Source organism: Sitodiplosis mosellana, unplaced genomic scaffold (genome assembly GCF_009176505.1).
Source record: "Sitodiplosis mosellana isolate CC-2019 unplaced genomic scaffold, AAFC_SMos_1.0 Smas_scaffold_6226, whole genome shotgun sequence".
In the NCBI taxonomy this organism is placed as follows: Eukaryota; Metazoa; Arthropoda; class Insecta; order Diptera; family Cecidomyiidae; genus Sitodiplosis; species Sitodiplosis mosellana.
This window is the reverse complement of record NW_022601467.1, coordinates 10,401,613-10,422,673: the sequence shown is the minus strand read 5'-3', so window position 1 is coordinate 10,422,673 and position 21,061 is coordinate 10,401,613. Positions and strand designations below refer to the sequence as shown.

The 21,061-nt window shown below is 37.5% G+C and overlaps 1 protein-coding gene across 2 annotated transcripts in view; it reads right to left on the bottom strand.

Moving 5' to 3' along the window:
* LOC129577874 (uncharacterized) overlaps positions 1 to 20,678 on the bottom strand; it is a 92,785-nt gene extending 72,107 nt beyond the window's left edge. Inside the window, exon 1 of one of the 2 annotated variants that reach the window (XM_055465649.1) lies at positions 19,581 to 20,678. The gene's annotated coding sequence lies outside the window, so the exon portion shown is untranslated. The remainder of the gene's footprint in view (positions 1 to 19,580) is intronic. The other variant, XM_055465650.1, reaches the window with a different exon arrangement.
* Between the last annotated feature and the right edge of the window lie 383 nt (positions 20,679 to 21,061).

Here is a 21,061-nt window from a genome sequence, read left to right as displayed (position 1 = left end):
CTCGAGTTTCATATCGCGATTTTTTTTCTTCTTTCTTGTCAGTTTGTGTTCTACAGCGAGCATTGCTCATTTTGTACCATAATAAAAGTCGGGAGGAAAAAAGCAAAAAGGCATTGAAATTGCTTGTGATCGCGAATTATATGTAAATAATATGCAAAACGAGTAATGGTGTACAAGTACATCAGCCAGATAAAATGCGATGGATCGCCATTTTTTGCTTCTTCTTCTTCATCATCATCTTTCGTTTCACATCTGCTTCCAAGTGTGGTTTGATCATGCCGTTTTTCGGGCGAGATTCCAATGCTCAAGCCTATATTACAACGCATACACATGTGAATTGATGAGTTTTGAAGGCGATCGATTGCCACAATTACCGCGGCTGCAAAAAAGAGAAAGAGCACACACGGGCAAGACAAAAAGGTATAAATTTTTAATTTTCGCATTTAAATACCATTCGAGAAGCGAGTTTTTCTCTCCCTCTTATTTTTGTTTCCATCTTTTCATTGTATTCTGTTGGTCGGCGCTATAAATTCGGAGTTTTCATTATGACTGTGGCCTGAGTGTATGTTTCTCTCTCTCTCTCTCTCGCGCGCGCGCTCTTCATTTTCTTTTGGCGAGATCGTCTCGAAACAATTCCATACGATTTGCAAGATCGTCTGCGTATATGTCGAAGACCTCTAATTATATTGTATCTGCTGTGATCTTTTTGCTTTGTTCGAAACACACACACCGATATTCGGAATCTGTTCATCTGAAAGTAAATGCGAAGCGAAAATTGTGGGCCGACGCTTGAACTGCATTAATTTAATATTCGGTCAACGTAGCTAAAGTATAATGGCCGTTATAATTTCAGTGCATATGCACACACACACACTCACACTCATCGCACATTTTTGTACGGTGAATATGTTCTTCGGTCCGGCAAAAATCCGCCTGTGCCATCGAAGCGAGAAAAAAAATAATAAAAAAAAATACAATCCGAAAAGAAAGCCACATCGCCAAAGATCAACATCACTTTTCATCAGCGTTCAACGTTTATGACACTTCTTCTTAGATATGCAGTTGCGAAAAAATAAATTATCGAAACATTTGACTCAAATGCTTGTTTATTGCCCTTTGAGAGTTCAGCGGCAATTTTTTTCGGTTTTAATTTTGACTTTCTACTGCATTAAAAATATAAATTAAAACGCTTGGTTGATGTGCATTTGCAATGTGGCCGAAAAGAGATAGAGAGCGATTGAGAGAAGAGACGATGGTGTTCGAGGTGATGGTCAAATGCGAATATCGAAATTTCAATTGACCCATTGTGTACTTCTATTTCGGCCAGAATTCATTGTGGGTGAAAGAAGAGAGCAGTGGAGGGAGAGAGAGAGAGAGAGAGAGAGAGAGAGAGAGAGATGAAAATCAAGGCGCGCAACATTTTGACCCACAAAACTATTCAAACTCATATTGCTGACATGCAACCGTATCCCATTATTATTATATACAAATTTTTTTTTATTGTATGATCGTCGCTTTTTTTTCTTTCTCTACACTCATAATACCCATGATAATTGAGCGTGTGTTTGGATATGCGTGAACGAAAAAAAAAATTGTATCGGAAATTGACCGATATTATGTGATTAGCATTTGCATAGGGAAAAGTGGAAGATGGAAACGTTATTGAAAAGAGGTAAGCAATGGCAATGTCGCCATACACACATCATCTCTTGCTCGCCACAACCATTCACCCATTTCATTGAATATAGAGGCGAACGCGTAAAACTAAATACACACCATTGCTATGGGCATACGGTACAGAAAGACATTGTCATTGGACACGTACGTTGAAATCGAAAATTAAATACGAATATGGGAAAAAAGACGGAATTGCCGTTAAATTGTTACTTCAAGCCCAAGATAGAAACAATGCGGCATGAAATATAGAAGATGATGAACAAAAACACATTGAACAGAATACTTGGCATCCACCTCTAAAATTGTTTATTATATTTTAGCCGAACGATCGGTTTCGTGAAAGACATCCGTATGCTGTGTTTTCTGTGGCATTCTTCTAACTAGAAGATACATGAAATTTTTCAATAGAGAATATTCTTTTCTCATTCTAACTCTCTCTGTCTCCCTCTGTCTCTCAACACATACCGTTTTTTTTTCTCTTTAAATTCCCAATGTGAGTATGTCGCATTCAACCTTTGCACCATTTCTTGCACTCAACACGGTCAACATGTACGATGATTCATTTGAGGTCTACTAATTCCACAAACAGCATCTAGAACCCATTAATTTAGCGAACGAAAGTATTGGTTTGCTTTTCGCTAACTGGCTGGATGGTAAACCAGTCTGAAAGACAAACGAGTTAGGAAGAGACCATCACACATACGGACACAACCGAGAAAGAACCCAACCGAACCATGCTCATATTCCATTGAATTGATGGGTGCAGCACAAATTTAACCATCTTCTGTGTGTTTGCAATGCTTTTTACGAGGCGAGTTCTCAATTCGATGCCTGGTTTTCCTTCGGCTAATGGACGGCTTTGAAAATCGCTTGTGCCATTTGAACACACGCGGGAGCTGACCGTGGAAGACCGGAATAAACACGAAACATGCGCCTGACAAACCAAAGAGAGAAAGAGAGAGAGAGAGAGAAAATAAAAAAATAAACGAACTCTCGAAACACGACAAACAAAATTGACCGCGATTCTATTGAATTTTGTACAACGACCGAAATGCACACCATTTCTGCAGCGCTTATTTTATTTGTTTTACTCCTAACATCTTGTTTCTTCGCTATATTTATATGGACACGCTGCTTTCAGTGGGAATATTTCTACGTTGATTCTTCCTTTGTTCTATTTGCTCACGAATTCACAGTCCTAATCAGTCAATGTTTAATACACAACAACATTGCATGGAAATGCTGAACAAAGCACAAACTAGAACATTCACATCTGGAGGCGATCATTGCGGATGCAAAACTACACTTCAGACGTCACACTTCTATCATTTTATCTGAATAAAATGTGCACAGCATCATAAGAAGAGATAAATTGTGTACACATAGAAAATGATGTTGAACCGTTTGTGGGCCCAGAATCATGTGAACGAAACAGGAAATTGTATCATTGTTCAAGCAAAAGTTTAGGTCATCTCATTGTTGAACACTCATTTCTGTCCATTTCGAATGAAATAACAATGGTTCCCAAAAATAGCTAAAATTTTGCGAATGTTATACTTTTGCAAAAAATAGTTTGTTTGATGCCATTTTTTATTGGCATTTAATTACGCAACGATAAATCTCATGGTTGGTGGATAAGAGAGCTTTGTTTCGCTACAAAAAACAATCGATGAAATCATCAGAAACTCTCCGATTTAGATGTTAATTCATTTATTATATTTTTTTGTGTGTTTAATTTTTTTTTTCCTCTTTATGCAATGCTCAATAAGTCAATGTCTAATATTTCGGGGAATTCAATGAAAGAAAGCCGAATGACCAAAATAGGGACCTTGCCGAATGCTTACTAATTGATTTTGGTTTGGTGTGAGCGCGCGCGCTCGCAAGAGGAATGATTGATAAAAAAAAACCAATCGGAAACCCAGTTAATGGAGATAATTACGCCAAATGATGGCATTTAGTTTGGATATCGACGCAATTTCTATTTCTTATGGTGGCTTGGATAAATCCAGCCGTGAATAGGATCAATTAATGAATTAGGCATTAGGCAATCGCGTGACAGAATTATTTAAAAGTTTGGCTCGGCTGCCGTTGCTGTTGTCAACAAATGAAACGCACTTGGACTTCCCAATTGAGAGTAGATGGCAATAAGTGTAATGCAAAGTGGCTGTTGGTTCCGTAACCATTCACAGTTGATATGTGCGTCAATTGAGCGTGCGCGATTGCTCGCGCCAACCTCATCGTTCATGCTCACTTATTCGCCAACATCATAAATTAATGTAAATTTCTTTTAAGCCTTCCATAATACCATATATGGTTCTGATATATACACACACACTCAGCAGTGCGACCCGAAACAGAAACTGCTTCGCGTCATTTAATGCGAATTATCGCAAGGCGAATCGCAAAAACGAAAAGAAGAAGAAGAAGAAAAAACACATCAACATCGTTGATTTTCATTTCTAACAATAATTCGAATGGTATTGCGTAAAAAAAAACATTGTTCTTCATTTGCATACATCAATGTACATTGTACAATTCATGTGAAAAGCGAAATGCTTATCCAATTCTGTCACAATCGTTCATATCACGAAATGCACCCGGGTGTGTTCGGAATGCAGAAAAATACATGAAATAAACGAGGGAGCGAGTGAGCGAGAGCTATCTGCAGAGCAAAGAAAAAAATTTGTATATTTTTTTTCGTGCCACTATTTCTGTATATATAGATATTTTTCGGTGCATTTCATTCGATATAATGATCCGTATATGTTAAAAGTGGCAAGTAACAAGCCACTAACCATAACATATCGACGATTGTTTATATTTTATGCGGATTGCGGATTAAACACTCATTCACTATATGCCATCGCGCCCGGGTGCATGTACACACACACACACACACAAACATCGAAATGCAACTCAACAGTTGATAGAAAACACACTCTCACTCACTCACTCACTCACTCACCGACTGAGTCAAATAAACAACGTCAGCACAACCGCCAAATATATAAGTGTTCGCATTTCATGAAATGAAAAATCAAATGATTGATTGTAATTGGATTTTGTTATTTCTTTCCTCATTCTCGGTGGAAGCAAAACAACAGCAACCAAACAAAATATAAATGTACGGCACCATACATTGGTTTTCATTATGTAGCCCAATTTACATATGCATCAGAATGGAACCGCCACTATATGTGTATGTGGTTATGGTTCGTCTGTAAATTTTCAAATTTCTTCCAAATAGGGAGAAAATAACACAGAAAATATTCGGTTGCTCTCTGCAGATAGTGAAAAGAGTGCACGGAGCCGGTGCGGCAACCAAGTCAAGGAAAAGTGAATTACTCGGTATGTCAGCGTCAAATCACATTGCAAAAGAGTAGCAACAATAACAACAGCTAAATTGCTACTATTTCCTTACAAAAATTCACTCTGCTACTTTGCCTTCATTCATATTCATTTTTTCCTATATTGGGGCCGCGTGCGCGTTTTTGTGCGAGTGTGTGTATGTGTGTGTGCCTTGGAATTTTCGTTTGTGAAATGAAAAGTGCACATTTTGCATACAATTTTGGCAATCGACATTTTGCCAAGCACAGAATATAACTTAAAAAAAATCACAAAGAAAAATCCTTTCGACAAACAACCCATTTCACTGAAGAAAAATTCCAACAAAATGTTAATCAGCTTTCATTCAATAGCTAACGAATTGAAATGACGACGACGACGGAAATGCAAATGACAAATAAAATTGCATTAATCAATTGAGTTGATGGTTTAGAAAAAATTGATCGAGCAAGAAAATGAATCAAGTGCTCGGAATATAAATCGGGTGATGAAATGAGAATGCAACGAAGCAGAAATTGGAAAAACGAGTGCAATCTAGCATCAGCCGTAACTATCGAAAGAAAAAGAAACGTTGTTCATTTGCCACTTGAAGAGAGCAGGTGATTCACCGGGTGGCGAGGATTCTCCACTGCTTCGGGCAAAAATCAATTCAATATCAGAATAGATACACACACAAAAAGCTTCTCAATGGATATAATGACCTTTTCCACCTTATGAATCTACATTTTTTTTTGAATCTATCAGACCGTCGTTGGTTATCATGTTGCATGAAATCATTATTGAATTTAAAATTCCCCAACAATTACTTTGTCAGATACAGTTTTTTCCTTGTATTTCGATAGAGTCATCTTTGAATATTTGCGCGAGATTTTTGAGCAATCATAAATCAGTTTTAGCATGTCAATCGATCTGTGCAAGTGATAATGGTAAATATTGTGATTAGTGCCGAATGTTTTAGCTCATTTCATGCAAGTTACATAAAGATTGCATGCGTTTTTTTTTCTGCCTGTTGCTATCTGCTGTGTGTATAACTATCTTGTATCATATTGTCATGATCCTCTCGTCATTACACTTCTGTTTCGATTTGCAAACGAAAAGAAGAAAAAAACGCCAAAATTATGGTACCATAAGCGACTGTGACGTGAGTGGTGTACGGTGCAAGACGATAGCAATCTTATTGTGGCTGTTGCGGTGAAGAGAACATCAGCAAGAAGTAAAAGCGATTGAATGTACCGTCCTATTGTTTGCATTCATTGCAAAATTAATGCAAGTCTTTTGTTCCCTCGATCGTTGCGATTGTGAGCCACGCTTTTTCACTCGCTTACTATACTCGACAAATATAAAATATTGCAAAATGTTTATTTTCTCCGAAAATCATTAACGAATGGAAGAGTGAGAGAGAGCGAGCGAGTGACTGCAACAGAGATGGAGGTAGAAAAAAAAAACGTAAACAAATCCAAAACGCGTCATTATACGCGATGTGATTCGTCGGCCATAATCTCGTAATTTGCAACAATGTAATTTTTCGCTTCTTCAGCGAATATACCAGCTGCCACCGTGACACGGATGGCGGCAGCAACGATGGTGTGTGCATATGCATTGTTCACGTTACGTTGCATTCGATGTGAATAAATTAAACAAGTGTCACTGGCATTCACCGCTACCGATTTTATTTATATCTGTCGCCACAGCCGAACCTCCTCAGATAAACTGGCAATCATTATTGCCATAACTGTTCATGGGCACGACAAGAGCAAAACCAACCAGCAAACATTTTAAATGGGCGATAATGTTGTTGGTTTTTATTAAGCTCAAACAAACAAAAATAAATGTTTCCCAAATGTGAATAGAGAAAAAGTGCCATGAAAAATGGAGCCATAATTATGCAATTAAATGTATTCAACGATAGAAAATATTATTTATGAATTTAGAGAAAAATGCAGCAAATTTTATTATCAACACAAACACAACGAGTGCAAAGAAATAAAACACACACAAAGACTCACTCACAGCACGATCCATTACACAGTACCCCCGACTTTTTTTCTTGCTAAACTGGCGCAGTTGCAAATACAATGGCAGACGATAGTTGTCTTCATTCAGAAAACGCGATCGCAACAACGGCAATTGTTCACAACGTGGATCAGTTTTCAAAGTGAACGCAATTTCGTCTACTTTATTATATGTCATGTTCTTTATCGCGTTCTCAGTTGCATTTGATTACCTTGCATTTTTCCAACGCACATAAAAGTAGTAGAACTAAAGCGTGTGAGTGTGCGAGTACAATTGTGTCGTTGGAAAAATGTAATGATTCCATTAGATAAGCCCACATCATATACGCATTCACACTATGCTTCATTTCTCTCGTCGCACGTTCGCTTTTATCCGTTTTTTTTCTGTTCTATTTTCCGCTGAATTTTGCGGGCAGAAGTTGCACTGCCACATCGAATATTTGTTGCATTTGCAGAGGAGAAATTGTTTGATTCTTGCCGATTTTGTTTGTCGTTTGCATTGACTTATTGATTAAAAATTGTGAGTTGTGTGATTTTGTTTTGTTTTTGGAGGATTTATTCCTCTTCAGAACAAGTTTTTTTGGTTTCACAAACGCGAAAATCGTGTTTGAATGGTGTCCCGGAGAGAACCGCTATTGTTGTGTGACATTTTGCCGTGGGTTATCGTCGTTTGGATTATGCTTTTTTTTTTCTCCTTTTCTTCTCGATCGTCGCTCCGCCGCGCGTTTCTTCAATTTGAAAGTGTTTTGCGTCGCGAAATTTCGAAATGAAAATACCGCCGGTGGATTATTCAATTTTCCAATTCAACGATAGATTTTCTCATGAATTTGCAGTGCAAAAGTGGTGATGGGATGAGGCCTTACGCGCCATTCATTCGATTTTTCAATCATAAATAATGCAATAATGGGCACATGGCTCAAAAGAGATAGATAGGCAATTCTCTTTTATTCTTCCATCCACCAAAAAGAAATAATATCATTTATTTCCCTTTTCATCGGTCCGAAGATTCCAAAGTGTAAGTTTTTCTTCATTTTGTATGCACATCTCACGTAAACACTTCGATTCTTATGGGTTTTTTCTTCTTCTTTTATTTAAATGAATTGTTTACCTACTTTCTTCGTCGGGTCGAACAATATGTTTCGGCTGAGACACACACACACACACAGTTTCAATTGGATTTCGACAAAATGAAGAGAGGCGAAGAAAAAAGTTGTTCAGCTTTTAACACGGTTCAATTAAAAGCAGAAAAAAAGCCATAAGTAATGCCAAAACGGAAAATAGACACACAAACACATGGGCTTCACAAAATTCAGATCTCTAACGAAAAAAGGAAAAAAACAGCATCAACAACAACACACAGGTAAACAAGAAGAAGAGGTAGCAGCAATCACCTCATAAATATTTACGTCGATTGAGTAAGTAGAATTTTGTTGTACAACAAAGTCTTACATTGTAGCAAAGAGATCGATCGAAACGGGCGACGAGCTTACGAAGCCGAATCCAAAGAGTTTTGAAATGTCGTTGGGTGCATGTTTCTTCAACGGTCTTCGGTGGCGATGTGTGAGTGTATGTTGGGTTTGTTTTTTTTCTCTCTCGTCTCTCAATAAACTATAATGGATTTCAATTTGAACAAGCAGCAGCATTATATTCAAATGTTCGGTTCTATGCTTTATGTGATACACATCGATGATACACAAAAGCCACAGTGGAAACATTTAAACGGAACAGAGAATAAATCTTTATAAATTTTTTGTGTTTATCAACTGAATGGAAGCCGATGGGTTGTTTTTTTTTCTCTCGCGCTGCTGTCTATGTACCTTTTTTCTGGTTTTATTTTTCATTGATCGTCTTTGGTCCATATCGAACATGATTCACGTTTCGTACATACATATCTATTGCTTTACTAAATGCCTAAATTATTTTGTTTCGCGATTATTTTGTGTGTGTTTTTTTTTCTCTATCGCGTCAGTGTGTGCAAGTAGGTTATATATTCCAAGTATTGATTCGATGGAATTATGTTAGACCGGATAGTTTCACCACGACCCGATAAGCAAATAAATGTTCAAATTCGGCTAGAAAAAAAAACAACAGACATCGATGTGTTTTTTTTTGTCTTGTTGCAGCAGCAGCCCATTGCATTCAAATGCTGCATCGAAAGTTTCACGATGGCGCTTAGTCGTTGACATTCCTTTTGTTTTGGAAAATGTCGTTACATATTCAAACACGATCGTCACGTTTCTTGTACAAGAAAATGAAAAAATCTCCCACTGGTTTGTGTATGTCACCATTCGAAAATCGATTGAAAGGCTCATTTGCAATTCCGTTCAACCCATGCTCAATTGAATATTATTTGGGAGGAAAAAAAAACAACTTACGTAGAATTCTTTAGCAATTCCATGCTTCATTATTGCAAATTTGAGTGCTTATTTGTCATTATCAATAAAATTCTTAGCTAATCAATGCGACCTTGTAGCTATTTCAACCAAAACTATTGTTTGTATCGACAACTTTACATTATTTTATCGCAACGATCATGCTTCCACCAGAGCGTAGAAAAATAGAACGCAAAATTTTGAAAACAATTTAAGCGTTTCATGAAAATGGCATCGTTTGTACCCATATTTTCACACATAAATTATTACAGGGATATTTGTTCTACCGCAAAATTAGAAGCATCAATTCACAAAACGACAACGACGACTCATGCTAATTACTAAATACGACAAATGGAATTTCGACTGAAGAGATAGCATGGTGGCGTCTTCGTTTGTTCACTCATTTAGCGCGGTGATATTGATCGTTGCACTTTTCTCTCTCTCTCTCTCTCTCTCTCGACACAACATCATCGAAATAGCTTGCCCGCATAAAACATCGGCACATAGTTGCTCACTCGCTTGTAATGGAAATGTTTTGCTGGGAGTGTAGAACAATAAATCATCGTCATTTTTCTGCATAATGAAAGGAGCTTATTTCAACTATTGCGACTTAAACTGATTGAGTTTCTGTTTATTTTCATTTGTCTTTCTCTCTCTCTCTCGTTCGCTATTCCGTTCGGCAGCCACCGTAATGGCAAATTCCTTACATTCTAATCCGCTTAAGTAAATCCTGAAAATGATGTTTTTGCTAAAAATTAACGTCGCTTTTATGATTGCAAAGCGGTAATGTAAGTGCGCACATCGCGCATCAAATATTGCGAGCGAAGGCATCAGCATCAGCAGCAGCAATCAAGCGAAACGAATGAATCTTTGGCTTTTGTCAAATCCACAACCATTTACAATGTATTTGAATGTTTTCCCATTTGGAAAAACAACACCAGAGATGAGCAGTAATCATGTCGATAACCAATATGAATGTGCCTCAATTGGAATGTCACGATTCTACGCTTACAAATTATCGATCGGTCGCAAAGACTAACAAATTCCGCATTCAGCCTGATCTCGCTGATTTTGCGCACACACGGGCAACAATAACGACTAATTGACTCTCAAATCCGTTCACCATTCGACGGCTAGGTTTTTTTTTCGACGAGAAGAATTTCGAGCTGTCAAGAACTGAGCGGCCGGGAATGAAAACATAAAATAATGTTTTGTCTACGATACGATCAAAATGTGATCTTCATTTGAATGGTTTCTCTCAAATTTGTTTCGAAGCGAATGATTCAATCATCATACTGCCTGCGATTCGATTATTCGGATGATGTAATGGCTGCACCGAAAAAAATGCGCATACACAATGATTGGAACTGGCTCATTTGGTTAACTGTTGCCAATTATCCGCAACAAATCCAAATGCAAAAATTACAAATTGCTTTTTTTTTGGGCTGCGAGAACTGCAACGCAATGTCATTCGCCTCCTCATCGTCACCGTTGTCTCGCGTGTTGTTGTCATGAGCATGCATGCGCAGCGTATGCACAAGGCACTGCCACGAAAATAAATGAGTGTGTGTGCATTAAGAAATATTTACCTTTGGATTACATTGCACTGTATTCCATTAGTGGCAATTCAAATAAGAGTGCATCAAACGAGCGACATGCTTTTCGTTGCCAGTTTTGTTTTTCTTTTTTTTTCGTCTTCTGTCGCTATTTTTAGCACTACATGAAATGTAGAGCTACTAATCTTTTTTTTTCCTAGATACTTTTTGAGTGTTGAAACGAATTATGGTGAATTTGAATTTTATGCTCATATTTTTTATTTCATTTAAAGCAGTGGCAGTAACGACAAATAGGTGCATAATATCTCAAAGCGCCAATTCAATTTGTATCATCAAATGTTGTTTAAAAATTACATTAATTTTTCGTATAATATTTTCTGAGTCTGGCCCAGAATTAAAATGATTTTAGATTCTATGCTCATATTATTTATTTAATTCAAACCAAAGGCAGTATATTTCAAAAAAGAAATTAAACCATGATCTTGTAATTCATTTTGCAAATAAATATATTACTTCAAAGTTACTTTGATGAAATACATTTCATGTAGTACGCCAAAAAATAGTTTGTTGTGAAACAACAAAATAGATTACGTAACTAAAAACTCAAGAACGCAGAGCGGAGCGAAGCGTTTTCGCGCATCGACAGAGTTCTTGTTTGCGAACGCATTTGTGTCATGGATGTGTGTGATCCTATGCAAAAAAAAAAATTGTTTCTGCTGGGAATGGTGTGCGTGGCCATTAATCAGGTGTGCGCTAGTTGCAGACAAGTGTTGACTATATTGCAAAATTTCAGAACCATAAAATTGGCTGCGTTTGAATTTGAGTGTGTGTATGCTCTTACTTATTTTCAGCCATTTACATTTTTATGGTGTGCTTGCGGGCGATTTTTTGGGCTCAACAACAACAACAACAACTAGCACCAGAGCCAATAATAATGACAAAATGGAAATAGAACAATAAACAAAACAGCAACAAATATTTACATGTAAAATAATTGCAGCGGCGCTGCAGTTTAGTGAATATTATTATGTGCTGTAAAATAACAAGAGCACCTCTCATCTTTTCACTTTCCTCTCGCCGCCTCTCTCTCTCTCTCTCTCTCTCTCTTGCGTCCTCTTTGCGCCTCGCAGAGTCGATTTTCACGCGCAAAGAGTCGTCACTCTGTCGCAGCGAGAATATGAAGTATGCAATTCTTGTCTATACCATCAGCAATGTATATATGTGATTTGATTTCCGAATATTATCGATTACATGGCATTTTTTTTTTTCGAAGCAAGAGAGAGAAAAAATACGACGAAATAAGAAGTGATTTCTCTTTGCGATGGACTTGATTCTGCTTGGCATTCGGTCAATTTGGCGTTGTATCATTTTATTTTCCGTGATGCGGCCGAGCGAATCGAGCCTGCTGCATTTTTGCCAATATCTTTATCACACTTTTTTCTCTCAACATTGAAGCGAGATGAAGAAGTGACCGAAGTTGTTTTCCTTTACGTCTCGATACGGTTTTCTCTTTCACTCCTTTTATGGCTTAGCCATGTTGTTTGGCTTTCAATATTGAACGCGAAATCGCCGATACGTAGGCCATTCACACACACACACACATACACGATAAAGACACTCGCACAAATTCAACCCGGTTTTTTTTTCGTCTTCACTCACATCGCTTGTTGCCTGCTTATATTTCCATTTCGTTTTGTTGTTGCTGTTGTTGTTGCGGGAATCGAATGCAATCGAGAGAATTTGTCTGCGTTCTTCTGGGTTCCATGATTTTCATATTCGACTGGGCATCAGAGGCGTACGTATATGCAATGTAATGCAGGCCATGCACATTTTTGCTTTGGCTGGCGTTTTTAATGGGCGAAACTGGTGTGAGTGTTTTTGTCGTCGTCGTGTGTGTATGCGGAAAGACGGTCATCGTCTTAACTCGTCAGAAATAATTTTTTGTTTTTCGTTGGTCCCAGGCTCATTTTATTTTTTTTTTCTCTCGTTCTCTTTTCTTTTCATTCTGTCTCCCTTTCTCCTCATTTTTCAACGTCTTTGTGTTCGATACTTGCGTATCAGTTTCTCATTTGGTATCATTTTTTTCACTTCTCATTATTATATTCATTTTATTCTGTTTGGGCTCCGAACACGCTGCGTAATACCTTTCTGCGCACCGAAGAATCGAAGATTGAGAGGCCGAACGCGAAAAAAGGCAGCCGTAAAATATATTTGAGTAGAAATTGTTTTTTTTTAAATATATATTCGAAATGAATAAAAGACGCATAGACGAGATCATAAAAGCATGATTCAGTTTCTCTTCTTCGATGGTCTCTCTCTCTCTCTCTTTCTCTTTCTCCCAGTCTCTACCGTTCTTTTTTTCGTTAATATCGAATTGGCAATGCGATATGCGTGCGCTGCAAACGAAAATGAGAAAAAAAACGGCACAAGCGCAAGATCCTTCATTTCGTCGTCGTAGAAAGGCCAGAATGTTCAATAGCATTTTGTTTGTTATCAAACAGGTTTCTTTGCTATGTTACTCATGTTTCTGTGGCTATTTTTGTGCCGAAGTTTTGTGTGTGCACATTTGTGCATTTGGTGTGTGTGTGTGTTTTCAAGATTCTTAACTCGATCGAGGAGCATCGAAGCTATGGCCGCAGATGCAAAAATAAACGCATCGACCAACAACATTGTAATGGAAATCGAATTGAAAATGGTCGTTGGTGGGCAAATGTTGTGTTTCTCGTTTGTGTGCATGACTAATAGTTAAGCTGGTAGTCGGCGACGACGCGTGTAAAAAAAACCCTAATTCTTGGAATTAGCAAAAAAGAGCACACACCTTTGAAAAGCCAAATGATTCAAACCTTTTGCAGACAGCGAGAAAAAAAATTATTTAATGAATGGAAAGTTTTCGGTCGAGAAGCCGAGATAAAATTCAAGATAACCCACACATCCGACGGAAAAGAGAGAGAAAAAAAATGAAATAAAAACCTCTTTCTCTTGCTCGGCGGTCCGATAAACAATCGAGCAGAACCAGCAAAGAAGCTGGCAAAATTCAAATGATTACTACGACCACAGCACATTCACAGCCGTAACGACGCGATGAAATCGCACCAAAACAAATTAAGTAATAAACGAATGAACATAATTGACTAAAATTTATATGGATAATAAATACAAATCTTGACATTATTGATCTCTTTCGTAGACATACACACACACACTCACTACATGAAAAGCAATTGCAAATCAAAAATGTGGCTGAAATCGGAGGCAAACAACACAAATATTCGAGTTCAATCGCAATGATCAGTCATTCGGTAATTGATCGAGTAATTCAACCGTATTTGTAATGTTATACCTTGTTATTTGTTGTGTCGTCGTGTACACGCGCGCATACACACACAAACACACCAGAAGTGTTGAACACCAAGCCAATGCTGAAGATGCTGAAATGTTAGCAATCGGTTATTTTATTTGAGCAAAGGAAAAAATGATGATCTTTGAACAATTAGATAAAATAACGCGGCGAAAAAGAGAAAGAAAGAAGAAAAAAAACGGCAAATTCACAACGTAGCGTGATGATGTGACGGTGAGAAAGTGGGAATCGAAGAACATTGGCCTAAGATGAGAGATTTTTGATCAAATGATACGGCCATCATTTTCTGAACACTAATAGACACCGATTTGCTTTTTTTTCTTCTCGTTTATTCTCTTTATAAACAATAAATGTCTTTGATTAAAGTTTTCGAAATTCAATTCATTTGTAGAAATGAAATTGTATTTAATTTTCACGGATATCGACAATTGGCCATCCACCTCATATGATCCACTCTGTAATTATACACATACAAAGCTACTTGAATGCGATACACCACATTCGTTCCGATCATCCGTTGCTTCACTGCAATTTGCTGACCGCATCGAATGCGATTGTCAGATTCTTGATGGTGAAACACATTTTGTGATGAGAATTATTATTAGATATCGCAAATGAAAACCATCACCAATGAATGGCATCATGAGTATAACATTTAATTTTTGGTTGTTTCACAGCGAAAGGGATTCTGCCTGTATCATAAAACGTAGAGAGAAAAAAAGACGGTCCAACATAAGGAAATAGGAAAGACGAGTTAAAACATTGTGACTAATTCTTTTATGTTTTGCATATCTCCGGCTGCTGCTGTTGCTACAACCGTCTTCATATCTCTTCAAAACAGCATTAGATTGCGTTCGATCGTTTATAACAATCGAGCGAGTGCTACAATTCCGGCTTTGCTCAATGCACTGATCGCTTGCAATGAGAAACAGTTGAAACACATCAGTTCCATGCCGTCTGCAGAAAGGGAATGAAGCAGTTTACGCAAGTTTACAAACTTCAATTATGTATGAGCCATTTTTTTCCCGTTGGGCTGCTGTTGTTGTTGTTGCTGTTGCGTTTTTCAACTTTCGATAGGGTAATAATTGAGTGAGATCATCTGCAGAATCGAACGGTTTGTCGGCGATAACCGATATAATGGGTTGAAATGGCGCTTCACTTTGATCCACTGTCATGGAAAGGAAATGAAGTGATTAAAACACGAATGAACGATTGAAAACAAAACCAAAACACACAAAAAAATATGTACACACTTAGAAGCCGAATAATAGCTTAGGGCTGTTGCATCCATGTTATTTTAAACACATACACACACCGTATGCTTGTAATGCGCTTATCGGCAGCAAATCATTCGATTTAATGTTATGGTTTCCGTTGTGCGATTTCGCATTTTACATTCCAAATTCACTAAATTGACGAATAAAAAACCGACAATTTTCCCCCCAAACATCCCTCCATACCAGCCACATCTCTTGTTTCTTTTTCTCCGCTTGCATTCGATATCTTTCTTAGCATATTCATCGTAGCGAACGCGTGCTCGCGCGCACTCGGAATGTATCAATGCGAACCCATTGTGGCATCAAGCGAACACCAAAACAAAAGCGATACATTGTTGTTCGGAAAATTCAATTTATTGATATGGTACGGAGCTTCGTATGAATGAGACTTGCTTCGAATTCAACGAACAATCGAACGAACGAAAGAAGAAAACAAAAATAGTGCAGGAAAGAAACAATGCAAATCACATGTAAGCGACTGTTTTTTCCCTCTCAATTTCAAACTACTGCAATGTTAATAAAATAATACGCCAATTGAAGGAAAACTCAGAGATAAATTGACAGAAGTGAATTTATTAGTACCATCATTAGTTCCGATAGTGGTCACAATTTCTCCAGTGGCGGCCAGCCCATGGGAGTTTTTGTGATAACACAAAGCCATCGTCACTTTTTACCCAATGCAAAAAGGAAGTTTCACTTAAAAATGAACCCGACAACGTCGAAAAATGAAGCTCGGCAAAGAAAAAAAGAACACAATCGTTATTGCTGACGAATGCAAAATTTGAAACGGAAATGAGAGAGAGAGAGAGAGAAAAAAAATCCAATTCGATTAATTAAAAAGAGGATACATAAACAATGGCAAAACGATAATCGACTGCCGATTTCGATATGGCAAACAGACAGAAAAACATGTTCTGACAATGGAAATCACCACAATGCTTGCCGTTTTGCGATTGATAAGGAAATCGGTGATTAAATGCACATTCAAATTCAATTGACAAACAATGCGCTTATGTGATCGTGCGGTGTGCACTTTCAGCGGCGTGTTTTCATAATTAAGTTGGGATTGAGTTTAAATTTAGTTAACTGCTTCTGCTGCTGCTGCTGCTCACTTTTAAGCTTAGCCGAAGCCAAGGCATTCAGTTAACCGTCTCGTGCCTTTATTATTTTACCAATTTTTTTCTTCTTTCTTTCTTCTCCCTGTATTTCATAATCGAAATCTCTGTGTGTTATATCTATTTTGCGTTCATCATGTTTAATGTATGGTACGCTCACTATGCACGGCTGTGATGCGTATATGAGTGGATTGCGAGTGAGTAAACACACACACACATACCTCTTGAACTCATTGTTGTGTGTTGATTTCGGCTTCGATGCGCAAAATTGTGGTAGAACCAGTCAGTAACCGAAATGCGGCTAATAGAAAGAAAAACCCATTAAAAAATTTGCACATTTGTAACAAACACACATTTTTACGCTGCTAAAAAGAAGAAAAGTAAAAGTTTTATAGTTTTGTATATCGTGAGGCGCGGACGCGCGCACTGCAAAGTTATGCTTTAGTCTTTATTGGTTTAGTGTTTTAATTTTGTTTTTCTCTTTCCAGTGGCGTAGCATGGTTGTTTAGCCACTGTGTTTTACTCTCACTTTGTTTTGCAGTAGTAAGTTTTGGCTTCTAATCGATGGTTCGTTCGTTCATTCATTCATTATGGGTCAGTGGCCACCCATTGATAGCAACAGCATCAACAGCGGCGGCCGCACAATGAGTTTTCAATTTTTCAATGCATACTCGAGTTCTTCAACTTTGTAATCTTCTTCATTTGCGGTATGTGTGTGTGTGGGTATGTTTTTTACGTTTCTGCATCTCGTTGAGAAAAATTCCAAAGAATTGATTGGTTCAGTTGCATTTTTAACGATGCAGTCGAATCATTTGCCGTTTTTCATGCCAAACTCTATTCAGACTATCTATGTGTTTATGTGTGGTTATTTTTTCTCGATTCGCGTTCATGAAACTAGCTCGCGATGGTCTTTGATTATGTAAGAGCTCTCAGCCAATTCCAAATGATTTTGTTTTTGCTTCACTCTGGCTATGAGGCCAATCTATTTCTTCTCTTCGTTTTTTTTTTTGGGTGAAAAAACGCTTTTTTTACCACAAATTCACTGCCTTCCGTTTGGTTCTGCACTATGAAAATGTGTTGTGCTGTTCCATAAGTTCAACGCAGCTATAATTAACCGACAAAACCGAAAACTTTTCAAGATCATAGGTAATTTAAATGTTCAAGCCACACTTTTTTTCTCTTCTATCTCCAAATACACATTATAATCATTATAGTTGTACATAGAGGAGTATAGAATGGATTCATGATGGAGATTCATAGTTCGTACGACTATAATTAAAGTCAGTTATGATCTAAAAGCTTGGACGCGACATAGAAAACGAACGGTATTTTCGTGTCGTTATTATTATTGTGTTGTAGCAATAATATTGTTGCTGGCGTTGCCATTGCCGATACACATATATATGTATACCACGATTTCCGCTGTTGTTCACACAGACCGTAGACACATAGGAAAAAGTTTTTCTTACCGTACATATTTCGCCTCATCATTATGAGCGTCGTCGGTTCTTGCACCTATATGGCCTAAGACAGACTAACAAAATCCATCTGAGCAAAACATATACACACATACACCTATCTTTCTCTCGTGTCATATTTTAGCGAATAAGAAAAAGAAATAAATCTCCATTGAATCGAAATGTTATTATATCGTTTGGGTTAGATTGAATTTTCATGGGCCAAAACAACAAAAAAAACAAGAACAACGGAGACATAGAGAGCAAGTTCAGATGTTTGTTAGAAAAATGTTTAATCCAACATTAATGAGAAAGAGAACACAACTTACATGGTCACAAATGCGCACGACACACAACAAATCGAATATAATGACTAAGTTTTCAGTGACCAGAAACAATTGGATTGCGTAAAAATTCACGCTCTTTTATTTATTTCTTGTATATTATATATGTATATCGCGTCGATGTGTCTTTTTCGGCGCATGGCGCGGCCCTTTTTTTGCCGTTTATTTTCGACTTGCCGTTTTTAATTGCTGCACGGATCGAGCGGAGAGAAATAGCGCAAAGGTGTTCGAATGAAGCAACACATAACTTCATTTGTTTGATATTGGTCAAGCGTAGCTTATTGAATTTTTCCGTCTTTCTAACACACGAAAAGTCGAGAGAGGGAGAGAGAGAGAGAGAGAGAGAGAGAAAACAGCAATCTTAGCAGCAGCAGCATTAACAGCGACAGTGGAGAATCATGTTCAAATTAATAGAGGCCGTTTTGCTACTTGACGAATTAACAAAGCGCTCATTTATTTGATATTGGCTCACGTACATGATATTGCGTATGTAAATTCATTCATTGAATTTAAGTTTTTTCTCTCTTCTGTTTGTTACCTATTCTGTGATTATAACCGTCGATGCCGTGGAGTTTGTGTAATTTTTTTCATTTCATCATAGCAATAATTTGGTCTCTTTTTTTTCGTCGACCAAAAAAGGAGACCGTTTCAACACGCATGCATTTTCAAATTGGTCCAATACATAATAATGACTATGATAAGGAAATAGATTTGCGATAAAGAAATACGACCGAACAAAATAATCCAAAAGAAAATAGACCAAAAGCATTTTATCTCATTTGAAATGCATATCGCGGCCTCAAATTGTAGCTGCGGTATCTGCGAAAAATGCATTGATTTTATTTTTTTTCAACTGAGATAAAATACAATATTTTTTTTCAATGTTGAACCGAAAATCCGATTTTTATCGACAATTATTTATTCCAATTTTTTTTCTACATTCTCAATTCAACGCAGTCAATTAAACAATTATGCTTATAATAATTTTCAGCATTCGGTTGAGTGCCAATGAACACTTCAATAATAATGAGCATGATTATGATGATGATGATACACTCACTTACCTTTTTTGTGTGTTCAATTTTATTGGCAAATTAATCCATTTAATCCGGTTTATTTTTGGGGTGTATTATTTGTTCAATAAATAAATACCGATTTTCCCGGAATATATTCAATTGAATCTGGTTCTTGTTAAATATTCAAACAATGTTCCGCACTGCAGATAGTCTCTTTACGATGTGAAATTGATGACAAAAATTTGCACAACGTTTTTGTTGTTGTTATTGCTGTCGTTCAAACACTATTTTCCTTACGCGAAAATGCCGAACGAATAAATTCGGATAAGCGTTTAAGCAATCAGATGGATTTGAATTATTTGAATGACTGTTTGAGTGTTTTATTTGCTTTTCGTAGTATTGATTACACCGCGATGCACAAAATGTCATAGAACAACCATAAAATGCATTTTGGAATTGCATGAATGGATGTAAAATGCACCGATCTAAGCAGACCTCGTTAGTAATATTCTGCTTTCTTTGCTTCTCTTCGATTATTTGGCTCTTTTTTGATTTGTTATCATCACACTGAGCACAGACGGAAAATTGTTGTCGAGAAGAAAAACAAATAATGATATTGTTCGAACTTGAAGTAAAAAAAAATAAGCGATAACTTATTTAACTCAAGTTTGAGCTCACGCTACGAATTTGCTTGTCGGCAAATCGTTAAAAACACACAATGCACATTTTATGGAAACAAAAAGATTCAAGAACGAATCCATTTGGGCAATTAAATGCTGTAGTCAACACTAGTTCTTGTTATTGTTGTTGTTGTTGTTGTTGTTGCCGCTGCTGCACGCACTCGATTAAGTGCAGACGATGGATTCGATTTTAAGAATCTTCCACAAAAATCATCAACCAAATTACACCATAAACATATTATATGAACTGAGAAGACTGAGAGAACATACACAGAGCGCACGTTGGGGCGCGCTCGCTGAGAGACAACAGAGAAAAAGCTGGTGCACAACCTCACCGAACGACGAACTAAACAAAACTGAAAATGAAACCGAGAGTTCATCATACAGAAATCTTATTCTGTGTTGTTGTTGCTGTGGCTGCTGCTGCTACCACCTTCGTTTCGTTGTAGTATGCCGCATCATAGACAGAGCGAACGGAACCGTGCACCTCTTTTATACAGACACTTCGCTGCCTCGGCTGCTTTGCTTTGCTACGAGCGCGTAATACACGCGTAGTGAGCTGAGTGTATGATTTTGGTGTGTTTGGCAGCCGCTTTGTTGCCGCTTCAGTATGTGTATGTGCATTTGTGTTTTTTTCCCTTTTTTTTCTTTCTGCGTATCGTCGATTCCATTCTCGTGCGAAATATATGCATTACAATGGGTCCGATTTTGAGTTGCCGATTTATGCGACCAACACTTCTGGATGCTGCACATCTATCACACAATGTATTTAAATGAATGCGGCATTTTTGCCGACACGTTGTCATTGCCAATGTCTGTACACATAGCCGACGTGAAAAATCATATGTG